The following is a 14,115-nucleotide window of genomic DNA, read 5'->3' on the forward strand; positions in this document are numbered from 1 at the left end:
ACCCCCAATAGTATAAATACCTAAATGCAAAGACGGATACTATGAAATTATTGAGGAAAAAATATAAACAGAATATGATTTGACATACATGCAGCAAACTCTTTGTGGCTCCACCTCTTAAAATAGTGGAAAATAAAACACAAATCAGAAAATGGGACCAAATTAACCATAAAAGCATTTGTGTACCAAAAAAAACACTAAACAAGAGAGAAGGACAACCCTCAAAATAGGAAGAAATATTTGGAAAGAAAGATACCCACAAGGGATTCCTCTCTAAAACACAGAAACAGCTCAAGCAACTCAATATCAAAAATAAGTACAATCCAAGAAAGAAATGGACTAAAGATCAAAAAGGATATTTATCCAAGGAAGGCCTACAGATTGCACTTGGGCACATGAAAATGTGCTCAGCATCACTAATTATTAGAAAAATGCAAATCAAAGTCCAATGAGCTAAGCACTCACATTGGTCAGAACGGCCATCTCAAACCATCTTAAGGAATAAAGGCTGGGCCTTCGCTGGTGGTCCAGTGAATGAGCCTGCCGATGCTGGGGACACTAACTGGATCCCTGGTCTGGGAAGATTCCACATACATGGGGCAAGTAACCCCGTGTGCCACAACTGTTGAGCCTATGCCCTAGAGCCCTTGAACCACAACTACTGACCCCCTGCGATGCAACTCCTGAAGCTGGGAGCTCTAGAGCCCACGTTCTGCACTGAGAAGCCTGCCCAGTGAAACTAGAGAGCAGCCCCCGCTTGCTGCAGACAGAGAAAGCCTGAGCTCAGCAACCAAAGAGAAATGAGTAAAATCATTTTTTAAAAAAGAATAAATGCTAGAAAAGATGTGGAAACAAGAGAACCCCCCTGCACTGTTGATCACAATGTACCTAGGTACATACAGTAGGGATAACGTATGAAGTTTCATTTAAAAAATAACATAGAAGCCCTTTCAGTACAGTTCAGTTCAGTTGCTCAGTTGTGTCCGACTCCTTGCGACCCCATGAATCACAGCATGCCAGGCCTCCCTGTCCATCACCAACTCCCAGAGTTCACTCAGACTTATGTCCATCAAGTCGGTGATGCCATCCGGCCATCTCATCCTCTGTCGTCCCCTTCTCCTCCTGCCCCCAATCCCTCCCAGCATCAGAGTCTTTTCCACTGAGTCAACTCTTCGCATGAGGTGGCCAAAGTACCGGAGTTTCAGCTTTAGCATCATTCCTTCCAAAGAAATCCCAGGGCTGATCTCCTTCAGAATGCACTGGTTGGATCTCCTTGCAGTCCAGGGGACTCTCAAGAGTCTTCTCCAACACCACAGCTCAAAAGCATCAATTCTTCGGTGCTCAGCCTTCTTCACAGTCCAACTCTCACATCCATACATGACCACTGGAAAAACCATAGCCTTGACTAGATGGACCTTTAGGACCCAGCAATCCCATGCCTGGACATACTTCTGGAGTAATTCCCAAATCTGAAAGACAGGGGCACCCCTGCAATCTTGGCCCCACAAGGTACAATAGCCAAGTCTGGGAAGCAAGCTAATTGTAGAAAATACAGATGAATGGATACAGTTGGGGTACATTTACAAAATGCAGTATTTCTCAACCATAAAGAAGTAGGAAATAATGCCAAGTCCAGCCATAGAAAAGAAAGTAGAGATGGTCATTCCAAATGAAGTAAAGGAGACAGGGAGAAGCAGTATCATAGAATATCACTTCTAGGGGTAATCTAAAAATGGACACAAATGAACTTCTTTCCCAAAGAGACACAACCTCTCAGACTTTGGAAAGAAACTTCTATTAAGCAAGAAAGAACGATGTGGGTCAGGGAGAAATGAGTTGCTTCAGATCAACATATGCACGCTGCTACTTGTAAAATAAGTCACCATGACCCACTGTGTAACACAAGGAAACTTATGCAACTCTGTAATAACCCACATGGGAAAATACCCCCTCCCCAAACAACATATATACATCTATGGAGAACTGGATCAAGTTGCATTAGATTGAAAAAGAAAAAACAAAGGTCCCATAAGAATGTAACTCACCAATATAATGCAAGTCAAATTATAGGATAAAAACATTTTAAAAAAATGACTACTCCCCTCAGGCCATAATGACATGGACTGGTGTCACATCCCTGGAGCCTAATTGCCTTGGGTTCCTGGGCTGGAGTGTCCTGGGGCTGAGGGAGCTGGGAGCATGTAGCAGGCAGTGTGCCTACAAAATGGACCTGGAGTGCCTCTTGCCCCTTGCAGAGACGCCAACCTCCAGATATGTAGGCCGGATAAATTAAGAGTTTGGAATTAACATGCACATGTTGATACATATAAAGAAGATGATCCACAGCAACTACTAAAACGAAGAGGGAGGTTTATTGAACAAACTGCAATCACCTAACGGAGAAGGCAATGGCACCCCACTCCAGTACTCTTGCCTGGAAAATCCCATGGAAGGAGGAGCCTGGTGGGCTGCAGTCCATGGGGTCGCTAGGAGTCAAGACACGACTGAGCGACTTCACTTTCACTTTTCACTTTCACGCATTGGAGAAGGAAATGGCAACCCACTCCAGTGTTCTTGCCTGGAGAATCCCAGGGACGGGGGAGCCTGGTGGGCTGCCGTCTATGGGGTCGCACAGAGTCAGACACGACTGAAGCGACTTAGCAGCAGCAGCAATCACCTAAATGCGAAAAGAACCCAAAAGATAATAGATAAATGTCTATGTATAACTGAATAGAGATCCTGTACACCTGAAACAAACAAAAGATCAGAAATCCACTTTATTCCAATGTAAAGTAACAAGGAAATTATAGGAAAAAAATAAAATGAAGTGTGTGGTATGAAGAAGTGCTGCAACCTTGTGGCCATTGTCTGTAACAACACCATAAACAACTGTGCGGCTGGATATTTAATATTCACAAGAATCCAGGGGCTGGAAGCATAAAACATATGCCCTCGAAGATGCCTTAGGAGTGGTCATCGAAAAAGAATTCAAAATCAGCCAGGCATTTATGAAGTCAATTTCAAGGGTAAGTTTAATTCACACTCTTTAAAAAATCACAAGGAAAAAAAAAAATCACAAGGAAAGATGTCAACATCATAGAAGTAACCTTAGGACCCAGCAAGCCAATACCTGGGAAAAAATTCAGAGAAAATCTAAAATTTAAAAGACAAGGGTAACCCTAGCTCTTGGTCCCACTAGCCAAGACAAAGAAGCAAGCTAATTGAAGTAGTGGAGGAGGAAAGGCTCTATCTTGAAAGCAGGACTCCATCTTGGGCCGGACTGTGGACTCTGAGCGATATGCCCAGTATCTATAGAAACGACATACCAACTGGAAAACCAGGCCCCTGGAAGGAAGAGCCCCAGGGCTCTCCATCGCCTAAAAGAATACACTAATTATCTGTGTAACCTAATAGAATCATACATTCTGTTTATTGGTATGACCACAAGCCTATTGATAATTGTCTACTGTTAACTACCTAGGCGTAAGGCTTATGAATCACGGTTAACTTTGATTGTATCTTTCTTTTTCCTTTGTTCAGACTAGTTTCAGGGAATTTTGGGGAGGTGGATTTGGGCACGTACGCTTAGGGTATATAAGGTTTTCACAAAAACTGGTCTGGGTCCTTGGCTAAAAGGAGACTCTGCCTTGGGCCGGCCGGTGTAATAAACTGCACTCCGCTATCTGCACTGTCCTTCTGAGTGAGTTTGTTTCCCGGAATGCGTGGCTACAGCAGTAGGGCAGATGAAAGGATACAGAAGATGGGGAATTCTGCAACTATCTTCCAACATAAAATATCAGGAAATTAAGGGGGAAAAAAGAAGAGTGAGGCATAAAGAAGTGCTGCTCCTCTGTGGCCTTTTTCTGTAACAAACCATGGAAAGCAGTGGTGCTTGGCATTTAATGTTTAGAAGGATCAAGGGGGCTGTAAGTAAAAAAAAAACTCATGTCCTCAAGGAGTGTCCTAGGAGTTAGGACAATTCTTTTTCATCGAAAAAGAATTCAAAACAAGGCAGGAGTTTAAGTGGTCAATTTCGGGTGGTGGTTTAACTCACACCCTTTTAAAAAATCACATGAAAAGATGTCAGTTCACTAAATATTAGAAAAATGCAAATCAAAATTATAATGAGGTATTTCTTCACATGGTTCACAATCATCATTGTCCAAAAGTCAACAATAAATTCTAGAGAAAGTGTGGGGGAAAGGGAACCATCCTCCACTTTTCATGAAAAGGTAAATTAGTAAAAGCAACTGTGGAGAATGGTGTGCAGGTTTTATAAGAAGCGATAGTGAGACTGCAGCTACAATACTCCCTGATGCACACACAAAAGTAAACTCCAAATAGATTAAAGACCTAAAGAAAAAGATGGATACAGTGAAACTCTTGAGGAAAAGAGCAGAACACATTTTGACATAAAACGCAGCAAGTCCTTTTTTGACCCACCTCTTAGAATCATGAAAAGTAAAACCAAAATAAATAAATGGGACCTAATTCTCCTTAAAAGTATTGGCACAACAGAGGAAACCAGAAACACAACAGACAGACAAACTTCATAATGGAAATAATATTTGCAAACAAAGACACGAACAAAGAATTTACCTACAAGACGTACAACCAATTGATGCACCTCAACATCAATGAACAAACCCAATGAAATAGGGGCACAAGATTTAAGTGGACATTTTCCCAAAGAAAACATAGAGGTGGCCTGAAGCACATGAAAAGATGCTCAGCATCCATAAGTATTAGAGAACTGTCGATCAGAGGTACAATGTGGTATCGCCTCACAAGGGTCAGAATGGTCAGCATCAAAAAATCTACAACAATAAATGCTGGAGAGGGTATGGAAGAAAAAGAACCCTCCTCCCTGTTGGTGGGAATGAAAGCCAGTAAATCCACGAAGGAGAAAAGAAGAAAGGTTCATTAAAAACTAAGGAGAGAAGTACCACAGGACCCAGCAATCCATTCCTGGGCATAGATTCAGAGAAAACCATTATTTTAAAAGACAGCTGCATGCGACATTCATGGCAGCACCATGTGCAACAGCCAAGACATGGAAGCAACCTAAGTGGATAGGGACAGACGAATGGGTAAACAAGATGGGGTACCTGCACACAGCGCGTTATTACTCAGCCATAAAAGCCTCCAGCCTGTCCCACCTCCATGGCATGTCCAAAAACAAGGAAGGAAGTAGAGACGATCATACTAAGTGACGTGAGGCAAAGACAAATATCATATATCATCACTTAGTGCTGAATTCTAACAATGGATACAAATGAATTTCTTTAACAAACAGAAACGCCTCACAACATAGCAAAGCACCTTATAGTTACCAAAAGGGAAAGGGGGTGGGCAGAGAGAAATGAGCTGGTGGAGATGAACATACACACATACACACACTGCTGCTGCTAAGTCGCTTCAGTCGTGTCCGACTCTGTGCGACCCCATAGACGGCAGCCCACCAGGCTTCCCCGTCCCTGGGATTCTCCAGGCAAGAACACTGGAGTGGGTTGCCATTTCTTTCTCCAATGCGTGAAAGTGAAAAGTGAAAGTGATGTCGCTCAGTCGTGTCCGACCCTCAGTGACCCCATGGACTGCAGCCTACCAGGCTCCTCCGTCCATGGGATTTTCCAAGCAAGAGTACTAGAGTCGGGTGCCATTGCCTTCTCCGCATACACACACTACTCTTTATAAATAATCAACGAGGACCCCTACTCAACACTGCATAATAAACCATGTGGGAAGAGAACCCGGAAAAGCACATGTGCCCGCCTATGCACAAGTGAATCATGTTGTTGTCCACCTAAAACAAAAATAAACAGACCCTACAACGTCCATCTAGTCAAGGCTATGGTTTTTCCTGTGGTCATGTATGGGTTTGAGAGTTGGACTGTGAAGAAGGCTGAGCGCCGAAGAATGGATGCTTTTGAACTGTGGTGTTGAAGACTCTTGGGAGTCCCTTGGACTGCAAGGAGATCCAACCAGTGCATTCTGAAGGAGATCAGCCCTGGGATTTCTTTGGAAGGAATGATGCTAAAGCTGAAACTCCGGTACTTTGGCCACCTCATGTGAAGAGCTGACTCATTGGAAAAGACTCTGATGCTGGGAGGGATTGGGGGCAGGAGGAGAAGGGGACGACAGAGGATGAGATGGCCGGATGGCATCACCGACTTGATGGACGTGAGTCTGAGTGAACTCCAGGAATTGGTGATGGACAAGGAGGCCTGGCGTGCTGCGATTCATGGGGTCGCAAAGAGTTGGACATGACTGAGCAACTGAACTGAACTGACAATACTGTAAGTCACCTACGTACCAATACAATATACGAATTACAAAGAGTGAATGCCAACTCTATTCCCCTCGAGCCTCGCTGACCTGGGCAGCTGCCGCATCCCTGAAGCCCGGGTAGGCTTGTTTCCCAAGGATGGACTGTCACGGGGCTGACGGAGCTGGGGAGGGTGTGCCAGCCAATGAGCCCTGCCCCATGGACCTGGCATGCCTGCTCCCCTCTACAAGGACCCACAACCTCCAGATGCAGTGAAACTACTCCTACTGCACCCAAAGGATGTGGAGCCTCTGGGCTGGAAGAGTTTTGAGAAGACATGGGTTCCATGTCTCCTGGTGTTGGGGTTCCCACCTCCAGCCTCCTTCCTTAGAGTCACCCCACCTATGGACAAAAGCACCCTCCCTAGAGTGGTGTTGCAGCAACTGGGATGTGTCCAGGGGACAGGGATAAGGAAGGACGAAGGAATGGGACACAAGCCTTGGATGTTTCTTTTGGCACTTTCCACCCTAACTGACAATCTAGGAACAGGACTTTCCCCAAGGCTCTGTTTCCCTCAGTGAACAGAGTTGGGCATAAAGACATGCTGCCACCTTGTGGCCATTTCTCTTAACAACAACTTTGAAACCATTGCTCACGGGGACTTAATATTCAAAAGGTCTGCGGGACTATAAGACACCCCCGTCAAGAAATGTCCTAGGCAAGGCCATAGGAAAATATCCAAAATACTGAAGGCACTCAAGAAGCAAGTTTCAGTAAGTCTAACTGACACTATTAAAAAAAAACACACACATGAAAAGATGTCAACATCACCAAATGTGAGAGAAATGCAAATCAAAACTTCAATGAGGTATCACCTCACACAAGTCAGAATGTCCATAAGCAGAAACTCTACAAACAATAAACGCTGGGTGTAGAGGGTGTAGAGCAAAGGGAACCCTCCCACACAGATCGAGGGATTGGAAATTGGAAGCAGCCACTGTGGAGGACATTGGGCAGATTCCTTTGCAATGAAAATGAGAATGCAATTAGATGGCTCCCTAACATACACAAAAATAAACTGCAAATAGATTATATGTCTAAATAAAAGGACAGATACTATGAAACTCTTAAGGAAAAAAGCAGAATACACTTTGACATAAAATGCAGCAAGTTTTTTTTTTCATCTACCTCTTAGAATCAGGAAAAATAAACAAAAATAAACAAATGGGACCTAATAAATGTTAAAAGCATTTGCACAGCACATGATACCACCAGTGATAGAAAAAGACAATCCTCAGAATGGAAAAAATTCTAGCAAACGAAGATCAGTCAGTTCAGTCACTCAGTCGTGTCCAGCTCTTTGCGACCCCATGGACTGCAGCATGCCAGGCTTCCCTGTCCTTCACCAACTCCTGGAGCTTGCTCAAACTCATATCCATTGAGCCGGTGATGCTATCCAATCACCTCATCCTCTGTCATCCCCTTCTACTCCTGCCTTCAATCTTTACCAGTATCAGGGTTTTTTCCAATGAGTCAGTTCTTTGCATCAGGTGGCCAAAGTATTGGAGTTTCAGCTTCAGCATCAGTCCTTCCAATGAATATTCAGGACTGATTTTCTTTAGGATGGACTGGTTGGATCTCCTTGCAGTCTAAGACTCTTCTCCAACACCACAGTTCAAAAGCATCAATTCTTCAGCCCTCAGCTTTCTTTACAGTCCAACTCTCACATCCATACATGACTACCATAGCTTTGCTAGCAAATTAGACAGACCTTTGCTAGCAAATTAATGTCTCTGCTTTTTAATACTCTGTCTAGGTTGGTCATAGCTTTTCTTCCAAGGAGCAAGCATCTTTTAATTTCATGGCTGCAGTCACCATCTGCAGTGATTTTGGAGCCCCCAAAAATAAAGTCTGTCACCGTTTCCATTGTTTCCCCATCTATTTGCCACAAAGTGATGGAACTGGATGCCATGATCTTAGTTTTCTGAATATTGAGTTTTAAGCCAACTTTTTCACTCTCCTCTTTCATCAAGAGGCTCTTTAGTTCTACTTTGATTTCTGCCATAAGGGTGGTGCCATCTGCATATCTGAGGTTATTGATATTTCTCCCAGCAGTCTTGATTCCAGCTTGTGCTTCATCCAGCCCAGCATTTCACATGATGTACTCTGCACAGAAGTTAAATAAGCAGGGTGACAATATAAAGCCTTGACGTACTCCTTTTCTGATTTGGAACCAGTCTGTAGTTCCATGTCCAGTTCTAACTGTTGCTTCTTGACCTGCATACAGATTTCTCAGGAGGCAGGCAAAGTGGTCTGGTATTCCCATCTCTTTAAGAATTTTCCAAAGTTTGTTGTGACCCACACAGTCAAAGGCTTTGGCATAGTCAACGAAGCAGAAGTAAATGTTTTTCTGCAAACGAAGATACCCACAGGGAATTTATCTCCAATACATACAAAGAACTTGTGCATCACAGTGTCAAAAACCAAACAATCCAATAAAAAATTGCCAAAGATCTAAATGCACATTTCTCCAAAGAAGACACAGAGATGGCCGTAAAGCACAAGAAAAAATGCTCAGCCTCACTAGTTCTTAGAGAAAGGCAATTCAGTTGTCCAATGAGGTATCACTTCACATCAATCAGAATAACCATCTCAAGAAATCTACAATAAAATTTGCAGATGGCGTGGAGAGAAGAAAACCCTCCCAATGTGGCAGGGAAATGTAAGTGGGTACATCCACTAGGGAGAACCTTATGGAGGTTCTTTAAAAAACAAAACATAGAAGTATGAAGTGACCCAGCAATCCCATGCCTAGATGTAGATCTGGAAAAAACCAAAATTTTTAAAAATAACTGCAACCGAATGATCATGGCAGCACTAGGTACATTAACCAAGACAGGGAAGCAACTTAAGTGTGGAAGGACAGATGGATGGGTGCAGAAAGTGTGGAAGGACAGATGGATGGGTGCAGAAAGTGTGGAAGGACAGATGGATGGGTGCAGAAAGTGTGGAAGGACAGATGGATGGGTGCAGAAAGTGTGGAAGGACAGATGGATGGGTGCAGAAAGTGTGGAAGGACAGATGGATGGGTGAAGAAAGTGTGGAAGGACAGATGGATGGGTGAAGAAAGTGTGGAAGGACAGATGGATGGGTGAAGAAAGTGTGGAAGGACAGATGGATAGGTGCAGAAAGTGTGGAAGGACAGATGGATGGGTGCAGAAAGTGTGGAAGGACAGATGGATGGGTGCAGAAAGTGTGGAAGGACAGATGGATGGGTGCAGAAGACGGGGTGCATATACACAATGTGATATTACTCAGAAGTTAATAGGATGAAATAATGCCACTTTAGGGAAGAACACTTGAGGTGATCATACTAAGTGAAGTGAGTGAAACAGGAAAGACAGTCATCGTAGGATATAATTTTGGGGGGATAAAAATGAACTTTTTATAAAAGAGAAACAGCCTCACAGACTTAGAAAAGAATCTCACGGGTACCAAAAAAGAAAGTTGAGAGGAGGCAGGGAGCAATTAGCTGGCTCAGATTAATAGACACACCATGAAACAGGTGCTGAGGATCTCTTAATAGTCAGAAGTCCAACAGGGCTGTAAATGACTCCTGACTCAAGAAATGTCCTGCGGTAAATCATTGGAGAGGAATTCCAAACAGAGCCACCTTTCAAGAAGCCAGTTTCAAGAGGTAAACTGTACTCATCAGGTGTGAAATAACACAAGCACATGGAAAGATACTCCACACCAACAATTATCAGATCAATGCCAATCAAAACTGCAGTGAGGTATCACCACACACTGGTCACAACGGCCATCACTGAAAAGCTCTATAAAGAATAAATACTGCAGAGCATGTACAGAAAAGGGAATCCTCCTGCAGTCTTGGTGGGAATGTAAATGGTGAACCACTGTGGAGAACAGCATGGGGGTTCCCAGAAACACTAAACAGAGCGGTATCATATGACCCTGCAATCCCACTCCAAGGCTTAGATCTGCAGAAATTCATCATTCGAAATGACATGTGCCCCTCGATTTTCAGAGTAGTACTATTTACAATAGCTGAGACATAGAATCCACCAAAACGTCCACTGAAGAAAAATGAAGACTGCATGATACAACCATACAACTGAACACTACTCAGCCATAATAGAGAAAAAATGATGACATTTGCGGCAGCATGGATGGTCTGAAGAATTTTCATACTGAGGTAAGTCAGAGACAAAAAGACAAATAGCATATCATATACAAGTGGGATCTGTAAATTCATACAGATGAACTGAGGTACAAAACAGAAACAGACTCTCAGACTGAGAAAACCAAATTATGATCAAGAGAAAGCTAAGAGGGAGGGGTAAATTAAGAGTTTCAGATGAATATATACACACTAATATTTATCAAATTGATAATCACATAGGACTTACTGAATACAATCAGGAACTCAACTGAAAAAAAACTGTAATAACCTATACGAGAAAAAAATGGAAAAAGAGTAGGTATACCTCTCCTGTCCTGCTGATCCTGCTCACGGTGCCAACAGTTTCACTGTATCTCTGCTTGTTGAATGCCATTCGTTGAACCCATGGTAGGCAAGGCATGAGAGGGGAGCTGCAAGAAGACACAAGGAGCTGTAGAAACTGCAGACACATTTATTCTCTCCTGGCTGGCGCAGCAGCCATAACATAACCTAGTATAACTGCAAGGGCTTTCCAGATGGAGTTATACATGCTTACAGAACAAAAGTAGCCCATGACCAAGCGAGTACCTCGTGACACACATGCCCAGCGTTATAAGTGATCTCAGCTGTTGCATAATCGTTATTTACAAAACGTGGAGCCCAGAGCAAGAGGCTGTGGGGTGAGAGAGCCTGAGCACACCATCTTAGCTAATTTGCTCTCTCCCTTTCCCTAGAAAGAAAGTCGCTTAGTTGTGTCCGACTCTTTGCGACCCCATGGACTGTAAGCCACCAGGCTCCTCTGTTCATGGGATTTTCCAGGCAAGAATACTGGAGTGGGTTGCCATTTCCTTCTCCATACGTATATGTAAAATTGAACCAAGTTCCTATACATATAAAATCAACAAAACAATGGAAATCAACTCTACTCCAATATAAAATAAAAATTAAATCACAAATTAAACTACCTGAGCTTGGTGGAGGGGAAACCAGACAGTGGTATCTCTATGAATTAGCTATGGGATATGCTATGATATTAATATGACACCACCAAAGGTTTATACTCAGAACGCAGAGCAGCAACCCACTCAAAGGTGCCTGACCTCATGCGAATGTGACAAAGTGAAGAGAAGGAAAAGGACCACAGGTTAATCAGGGCAACACCCTCAATTCAGACGTTGGGAATCCCTGACGGACACACAGCAGGTAAAGAGCAGATATGTGACCCACGTGGATGGGGTGAGACGCACACAATCCCCAGACTCTGCACCTGGGGCACACTTCCACTCTCCAAGGTGACACCACCTCCCCAGACCCAGGACCTGGTGTCCAACGACCCTTGGTTAGGACCCCAGGTCTCTGCTGGTTGGGCTTCTAAGGTGGAAATGAGTGGGTTCCTGTAACCCCCTGTGATGGTAGAAAGAAATATAGGGTCGGTCTCCTCTCCCCACACTTGTCCCACAGAAGTCCTTCTCTCTTCCCTTTGGTTCTGTGTGATAATAACTGTTTTTACAGCTGTCATGATAATGTTGAACACACTACCTTGGTTCTGGCAGGCTCGTTCCTTTCTTGGTCCACTGATGTGTTGAGAAAACACACCAGGCGCAGGGCTGGGAGACGAGGGGCAGGTCTGGTCTCTGCTGAGGAGGGACGGTCGACTGGAAGGAGACCACAGCAGCAGCCTCACCTGCTGCCCTTTGGCTTTTTGCCTGATCCGTGTGCCCTGCAATCAACTCACCAGGTGAACCTGCCTCCCTTCCCGCCATGCTCGTGCTGGAAAATGGAATAATCACGAGGCAGACACCTGAGGAGTCTCCAGGAGCCCCAGGGAGGGTGAACCTCACAGGGGTAAAGAGGCAAACAGGCACAGGCCGGTATAAAGTGAACACTGTGAAATATTAATTCCTGAACATAAGCGAAGCTCTCATTATTCGTCCCTTTTTCTTAGCTTTGTTTGTGGTCTCCCCGCACACATGATCCTGACCCATGCAGATGGGGTGAGACTCACACAGTGCCCAGGCCCCCCACCTGGGGTCACACGTCCCCTCGGTCAGGACACCATGGCTGTGGTCAGCCGGCCCCCAGTGTGTGAACAAGCCAGGATGTTGGGACCTCTGGGGATCCTAGAATGAAATGTAGAATCGATCTCCTATCCCCACAATTGTCCCTGAGAAGTCAGGCCCCTCCTATTTTCACTCTGGTTCTGTGTGATTTTTTGCTGGGTTGAAAGCTCATGCTAGAGGTGAACACACTACCTTGGTTCTGGCAGGCTCTGTCCCGCTGGGGTGCTGAGAAAACAGGAGAGCTGGGCTGAAAGACGCGGGGCAGCTCTGTTCTGTTCGGAGGAGAGAGTCCACGGGAAGGAGGTCACAGCCGCAACCTCACCTGCTGCCCATTGACTTTTTGCCCGACCCCTGTGCCCTGCAATCAATTCACCAGGTGAACCTGCCTCCCTACTCAACCTGAATTGCTGGGAAATTGGGATGATTACCAGGTAGCCACCTGAGGGGTCTCCATGAGCCCCAGGGAGGTGAACCTGGCAGGGGACAGACTAGGAGCCCGACCGCAGCACTGACCCCTGGGAGGGCCAGGGAAGCCCACGCAGGGGAGAGCACGGTTCCCAGAGAAGCCCACCCCAGCCCCAGAGCCCAGACATCTGAGTGCTGACGCTCAGACGCAGGCACGGAGTTTCCCAGACAGAGGCCAGGCCAGGCCTGCACCCGGGTCCCCACATCCCAGCGCACACAGAACAGTCAGGGCTAAATGTCCTCACTGCAGAAAGTGCACGGTCTCGTCTAAACATCATCAGTGTAGACAGGACTTAGAGAGGTCTAAACCTACCATGTAGACAGAACTTGGTCAGGTTCAAACTAGTTTAGGGCTGGTCTCCCAGCAGGCACAGGTCACACATATGCAGGGTCTCTCATCGTTGTACGGGGGCTCACCCTCGTGTGGGAACTAGGATGTACGTTTCTTGAAGAAGAAATCATCACTGGGCTCCACACTTCACCCACATCAGGAAAGTGAAAGGATCTGTGTCATTAAACATTTCAACAGGCAAAACAATAACATTACCAATTTCTCTGGGCACATGATGGTTGGGATCCAGGGGAGATCCAGAATTTCTTAGAGTGCAGCCCAGTGTCCTGTAAAGACAGACAGGAAATGACCTGATTCCAGCATCCCAGGCTTCCAGCAGGAGGCGACCACACTGGAAGCCTTCTGGAAAAGTATATTTTTTATCAGAATAAAAATATATTGTTGAAATTGCAAGCATACTAGTCATTATTTGCAAACTTAAAATATTCTTAAAAGCTTGGCACTTTGATCTTTGTGATTTCCATTTCCATTGTTTCCTTTGATTTTCTAGGTAGGAGCAAGGATCACTTCAAACTACTTTCTTCTAATTCTGTTATTTGTTATTACACGAATAAAAGGTCACACTTAAAAAAAAATAAAAGAAAATTCCTGCAAACAGTGACTCAACGAGCACACGAGCTGCAGGTACTTTTTATTCTAACAGTTTTTCTCCATGAAGAAAACAGAAAACATAGGCCCCCCGATTCTTTGCTTCTCTATTCAAACTGAGCTAGATTGAAATTGATATTCATATCAACAAGTAACAGTTTTTGAGGTTTGAAATGTCACACCAGGGAAACAGGACCTGGAA

At 44.6% G+C, this 14,115-nt stretch overlaps 1 long non-coding RNA gene across 3 annotated transcripts; it reads right to left on the reverse strand.

Annotated features, from left to right (window-relative positions):
- Nucleotides 1-2,350: 2,350 nt before the first annotated feature.
- LOC129633622 (uncharacterized) lies at nucleotides 2,351-13,560 on the reverse strand. Of its 3 annotated transcripts, none has more exons than XR_008705109.1 (5): nucleotides 13,521-13,560; nucleotides 12,701-12,780; nucleotides 11,988-12,103; nucleotides 10,774-10,879; nucleotides 2,351-2,677 (listed from the first exon to the last, which is right to left on the reverse strand). It is a non-coding gene; the product is annotated as an uncharacterized LOC129633622 (long non-coding RNA). The 3 variants fall into 3 exon arrangements; XR_008705110.1 differs by lacking the exon at nucleotides 13,521-13,560 and adding an exon at nucleotides 12,474-12,568 and having other exon boundaries at nucleotides 12,701-12,766; XR_008705108.1 differs by lacking the exon at nucleotides 13,521-13,560 and having other exon boundaries at nucleotides 12,701-12,838.
- Between the last annotated feature and the right edge of the window lie 555 nt (nucleotides 13,561-14,115).

This window comes from Bubalus kerabau, chromosome 19 (genome assembly GCF_029407905.1).
Source record: "Bubalus kerabau isolate K-KA32 ecotype Philippines breed swamp buffalo chromosome 19, PCC_UOA_SB_1v2, whole genome shotgun sequence".
NCBI lineage: Eukaryota > Metazoa > Chordata > Mammalia > Artiodactyla > Bovidae > Bubalus > Bubalus kerabau.